We start from the raw sequence: 6,305 nt of genomic DNA on the forward strand, positions 1-6,305 counted from the left end.
AGATGAAATAACAAACTATGGAGTTCTGTCTGGATATAAGCTTAATTTAAATAAAACTGAAGCTATGGAAATAGGTGGCCACTTAGAGAAAGACTTCAAAAAACTGTTTAACTTTAAATGGACCGGAACAAAGTGAGATATCTGGGAATAACTATACCTAATAACCTAGACCATCTACATCAGTGTAATTATGGAAATTTGGAAAATTCTATAAAGGAAGGTCTGAATATGTGGAAAATTGTACCTCTCACTTTATTTAAAACATTTTTTATTATTAAAATGAACATCTTGCCACGTTTTCTATTTTTATTCCAGAACCTGCCATTATACATAACACCTATATGTTTCAATGTTTGGGAGGGGCTGTTGAGAAAATGTATATGGGATACTCAATTACATTTGAGAGAAAAAAACCTTTTACTTTTTAGTATTTAAAAGTAGAAACTTTTTTACTTTTACTCAAGTGTGTTTTTAGCCAGATACTCTGACTTTTACTTGAGTATGATTTTGAGACGGTACCCATACTTTCACTTAAGTATCATTTCTGGGTACTTTTTACATCCCTGACTATTAGTCATAGATCTCAGTGTTTTCCATAAGCACAAAATACACTCTTGTGTATTTCTAAAAGCTTGCCTTGTGGACGAAAGGCCAAACCGTAGTATAGGAAAAGCTACTGTTCCAAAAGTACCGGACAAGGCCTTAGTTCATGAGAGAGAGAGGGAGGTAGAGAGAGAAAAACCTTGTAAACGTTATTTCTGCATTGTCTTCACTGCACATGAACAGTGTCGTTTACTTTTTAATGGATCTCACGCCTTCAGTGTTTTAAATACATGATGATAATTCCTTTTCCATGTTCTGATTGAATCCCATTTTGATGCTAGTTTTTATTTTCAAATGTATTAACAGTGAATAATGTGAAAATCCTGAATACTAACGTTTAAACGGAACCACTCCACCGTAAACGGCATCCCGTGAGGCGGCGTCTGTTCTGATTAATTTGCAGAAATACCTCTGTTATGCCGATGAACAGCCTTCTATTTCATAATCAGCAGCTCTCGGGCCCCGAACCAATCGGCTTCTGTCTATAGGTTGCTGTGGTAACCCGGGAGAGCATTGGCGTGACAATGCTTTCACAACAGCCTTAAATCTGAATGCTTTTAGCATGACGTGCACGGCTCCTAATGTCCGTCATCATAATAGCTTTTAGATGCAGGGTAATGCACATCAGATGATCTGAGTTGTGTATTATGGTGGTGTGTCTTTTGTGGAGTCTAATCCATTGTCCTTTTTTACGCTCACAATATGGGACCGCATGAAGATGAGTAATCCTTTATTTTTTTATTGCCTGTATTTATTTTAATCGTATAAATGATAAATAATCATGGTGCCCCTCTCACTGCTATATTGCTTGTTGCATGTATAATGTATATTGTAATAACAATGCTTAATCCTGAATACTTTTTCAGCCCCCCCCCCCCCCCCCCCCCCCCCCTTCAAGAGGCGTTGTCTCTCGCCTTTGTAAATAAGAATGAATTGATTTGCCTGGTTAAATAAAGGTAACATTTATTTTAGGTAAAGGTAAAATAGAATAGGGTGCCCGAGTGGCGCACGGCATACAGCACCGCGGTGCAACGCGGCCGACCTGGGTTCGACTCCCGGACCCGGCGATCTTTGCCGAATGTCTTTCCCGGTCTGTCTCCCATTCCTCCTCTCCTCTCTCTCTCTCTCTCTACCGGACTGCCCGGTAGCAAAAAATCAATAAAAACTAGGGATGTCCGATATTATCGGCCGATATTGGCATTCAAATGTAATATCGGAAATTATCGGTTTTCAAATTTTTTTTATTTAACCTTTATTTACCCAGGCAAGCAAGTAAGAACAAATTCAGATTTTATTTATTGTCAAAAGTATGCATAATGTTGTGTTAATTCCACGACAAGAGATATGTAATGTTAATTACCTGAAATTATTCAGTTTTTTGGGTGGGAAAACCCCCCATATATATCGGTATCGGTTGATATCGGTTGATATCGGTATGGGAAATGAAGAGTTGGACAATATCGGCATATCGGTATCGGTAAAAAAAAGCACTATCGAGCATCCCTAATAAAAACCTACAAAAACATAACTTGTCCCTAAAACGACAAGTAACATTTTAAAAAGGTCAAATAGAATAAATAAATTAAAAACTCTGTGTCTCTCTCTCTCTCTCAGTGCCAACAGCATGCCTAAGCAGGTGGAGGTGAGGATGCATGAGAGCCACCTGGAGCCCATCGAGGCTCGGCCTCAGTCCAAATGTGGGAAGATCTGCGGGCAATGTTGGGCAAGAACCTGCTGCTTACACTCACCATTCTGGGTGAGTAACACACACAGTACACACACACACACACACACACACACACACACACACACACACGCACACACACACGCACGCACGCACGCACGCACGCACGCACGCACGCACGCACGCACGCACACACACGCACACACACACACACACACACACAAACACAGAGTATGTCTGTTTGTCTCTTCTTTCTTTCATTCTTTCTTTCTTTCTTTCTTTCTTTCTTTCTTTCTTTCTTTCTTTCTTTCTTTCTTTCTTTCTTTCTTTCTTTCTTTCTTTCTTTCTTTTCATTCTATCATTCTTTCTTTCTTTCTTTCTTTCTTTCTTCTTTCTTTCTTTCTTTCTTTCTTTCTTTCTTTCTTTCTTTCTTTCTTTCTTTCTTTCTTTCTTTTCTTCTTTCTTTCTTTCTTTCATTCATTCTTTCTTTCTTTCATTCTTTCATTCTTTCCGTAAATCCATCAAATATACATAAACAAAGAGATGCATGTGAATATGCAGCACATTTACATTGTGAGAAAATCCCAGATTAGAGGTGCTCTTTGACATCGCAGAACTGCCCGCCTGCTGTTCAGATGTTACACAGAGGACCAGTGATTGTAGATGGTTGAATAGTTCGAAGCTTCGAAGCTTCATTCATAATGTTGACATTTCTTTATGTGTCTATTCCATTCTGTTTCAAGTTAAAACCAATGGGGGTTTTTCTTCACAGTTGCAGATACAGATTAGGCTACGCTAATATTATAGTATTATACTATTATAGTATATGACTCGTCATAAGAATTTTAATAAAACATGTATCATAAATTATGTAACTGTTATTAGTCTATCTGCATCCGCTTGGCGCTCGTCGCTCCATCGAAGCGTCACCATCACTTACCATCACCAGCCGTGCGCCCTTATTGGATTATTTATGTTGACGAAAATGACGAGTTATATTCATTAAAAAAGTTGATTTAGGGCGGCTAGGTGGTGTAGTGGCAAGGCGCTCGCCACCAACGCAGGAGACGCTGGGTTCGAGCCCAGCTCTCGGCGCTGCTACCAGCTTGGCTGGTCGTTCATACTAACACAAATTGGCAGTATTAGAGGGTGGGAAAGCTGGCGGGGTGGGGTCCTGGTCGTTGTAAACAGCGACTCCTACAGTTCGGTCGGGGCGCCTGCTCAGCGAGGAAAGGATCTAAGGGGGGTAGTGTGATCCTTCCACACGTTACACCCCTCTCAATGAGAGTCCGCGCTGCCAGGTGAAAAGAAGCGGTTGATTGGCTACACATGTGTCGGAGGAAGCATGTGATAGTCTCCGCCCTCCCGGACCGACGGTAGGGGGTAGAGTGCGCAACGACCAGGAAGGGGAGTGGGAATTGGCATAACGACTAACATTGGGATGGGAGAAAAACTGAGGAAAAAGGAGGGGGAAAAAGATTAAAAAATTTTATTTTTAATTTTAATTTTATTATTATGATAACGTCGTAAAATATGACGACGGACCTTCAAAGCTTCATTCGAAAACTTCAATAGAAGCTTCGAATGTAAAAAACAAAAAAAATTACATTCGGCACAGCCCTAGCAGCTGCGTCTGTCTCATGTAGCAGCAGAGTCAGGCGCCTGGTACAGTAGCTACGTCTGTCCTTGACGTCTTCGTTTTTTAGACTTCTTAGAATTCTTAGTTGACAAACAGTCATTGGGCTTTTCTGACTAAATAGATTTGTTGATGGGAAATCGGTAAAATTGTGTTTCCCACACGCAAGGGGAACTAGGGGCACTCTATAGCGCCTTCCAGATGGAAGCTTGTCAAACTCCCACTAGTTACCCCCTGAATCACCCATTAGTTACCCCCTGCCACACCCACTAGTTACCCCCTGACACACCCACTAGTTACCCCCTGAATCACCCATTAGTTACCCCCTGACACACCCACTAGTTACCCCCTGACACACCCACTAGTTACCCCTGACACACCCACTAGTTACCCCCTGACACACCCACTAGTTACCCCCCTGACACACCCACTAGTTACCCCTTGACACACCCACTAGTTACCCCCCGACACACCCACTAGTTACCCCCTGACACACCCACTAGTTACCCCCCGACACACCCACTAGTTACCCCCTGACACACCCACTAGTTACCCCCCGACACACCCACTAGTTACCCCCTGACACACCCACTAGTTACCCCCCGACACACCCACTAGTTACCCCCTGACACACCCACTAGTTACCCCCCTGACACACCCACTAGTTACCCCCTGACACACCCACTAGTTACCCCCTGACACACCCACTAGTTACCCCCCTGACACACCCACTAGTTACCCCCTGACACACCCACTAGTTACCCCCTGACACACCCACTAGTTACCCCCTGAATCACTCCCAACCACTGGACACCCAAATAGCGCCACGTTGAGCATTAAGATATCCCAATTATAGGCTAATTCAGTTTGCCGGGGGGTTGAGGGGGGGTGGGGGTGCTGATTCATTCTGCTAGGGGGGTGGTGTGTGTGTGTTTTGGGGGGGAGAGGGGGAGGGGAGAGGGGGGGGGGGGGGGGGGGGCTGTTTAAATGAAATGATAATGGAGCCAAAGGCAGTGATGCTGAAATCCAACTTTCATTTCAGGTCAAAGCGATTTTGTTATAATTCAATTATGTTCTTTCACTTAACCAATGTGCTTTACACATGGTGTGTGTGTGTGTGTGTGTGTGTGTGTGTGTGTGTGTGTGTGTGTGTGTGTGCGTCCGTGCGTGCGTGCGTGCGAGTGTGTGTGTGTGTGTGTGTGTGTATTTGTGTGCGCATGCATGTGTACATGGGTTTTTGTATGCGTGCATGTCTGTGTTGATGGATATGTTGGTATCGACCCCTTATGTCAAGTACAATGTTTATGCATTATGCATGGAGATTGTACTGTAATGTGAGTATGTGCACACATGTGTGAAAATGCATGTGTGTGCATGCTTGTGTGTGTGCATGTGTGTGTGTAATGTGCATGTGTAATCTGTACATCACACACCACTCAACCCTATATCACGCCAGGACGCGTCTATTCTTTTACCAACGGATTTCCAGTTCCGCGTTCGCGTTCTGCGATCTGATTGGCCACTGACGTTTCTGGTGCGATCTGATTGGCCACTGACGTTTCTGGTCATGTGACATGTGCGCCCAATCGCGTGACGCGCCCATTTTCGCCTCGAACAGCAGCAAACTACCTAACGCCTAGTTTATCACTGGTTAAGCTTAGGCGACTCTTTCGAAGTTGGTTAAGGTTAGAGTTTGGAATCAGGGCTGGTGTTCTATCGCCCTGCTCTAAGACAAACTCTAACCTTAACCAACTTCGAAAGAGTGCCTACGCTTAACCGGTGGCAGAATCACAATTTACTCAAGCCTAGTAACAGACACAATATTTCTGACACTGGGAATACATTCCATGAGATCCATAGATGTCCCTAGATAACAAGAACATGCAAATGGAGCTTGTAGAAGTGGAGCAATCTTCCCTTTACTTGGGTATGTATTGTTAGGTGGATTTTCAGGAAATAGGGCTACGGCTTAATTGAGATCATGTGTACAAAAAAATCTAAGGAAATGAATAAAGGGAAGATGATTAAACAGAAGGTTTTGTAGATACAGTACTGACTTCTCCCATCCAGGACCGATGCCATTTGAAATACTGTTATAGAATATAGAATAGCATGCTTATAAATGACCTTATTATAGCCAATTTGCACATTTATGGATTGTGCCAAATCTTATATTTCAAATGCCCAAGTTCAATTTGGATTTAGTATCACCAGGCGTGCATAAGAACAGATAATGAAATCTACTGTATGTACAGTCGCTTTTTTATTTTTGCCAGGGTGCCACCATTTTGAAACTGATTTTAAATCTAATTGTTGCTAAATGCTAAAAATAGGGAAGAGAAACTAACTGCGCTTCAATATATGTCAATAACGTTACGTTTT

At 42.7% G+C, this 6,305-nt stretch overlaps 1 pseudogene across 1 annotated transcript in view; it reads left to right on the plus strand.

The window, feature by feature from the left end:
• The first annotated feature begins 2,227 nt into the window (after positions 1 to 2,227).
• LOC311244810 (excitatory amino acid transporter 2-like) overlaps positions 2,228 to 6,305 on the plus strand; it is a 24,296-nt pseudogene continuing 20,218 nt past the window's right edge. The window contains exons 1-2 of the transcript in view: positions 2,228 to 2,359; positions 2,902 to 2,924. The product of the transcript in view is annotated as an excitatory amino acid transporter 2-like (transcript). The remainder of the gene's footprint in view (positions 2,360 to 2,901; positions 2,925 to 6,305) is intronic.

The sequence above is a fragment of the Notolepis coatsorum genome (assembly GCF_963971535.1).
Source record: "Notolepis coatsorum genome assembly, chromosome: 18".
In the NCBI taxonomy this organism is placed as follows: Eukaryota; Metazoa; Chordata; class Actinopteri; order Aulopiformes; family Paralepididae; genus Notolepis; species Notolepis coatsorum.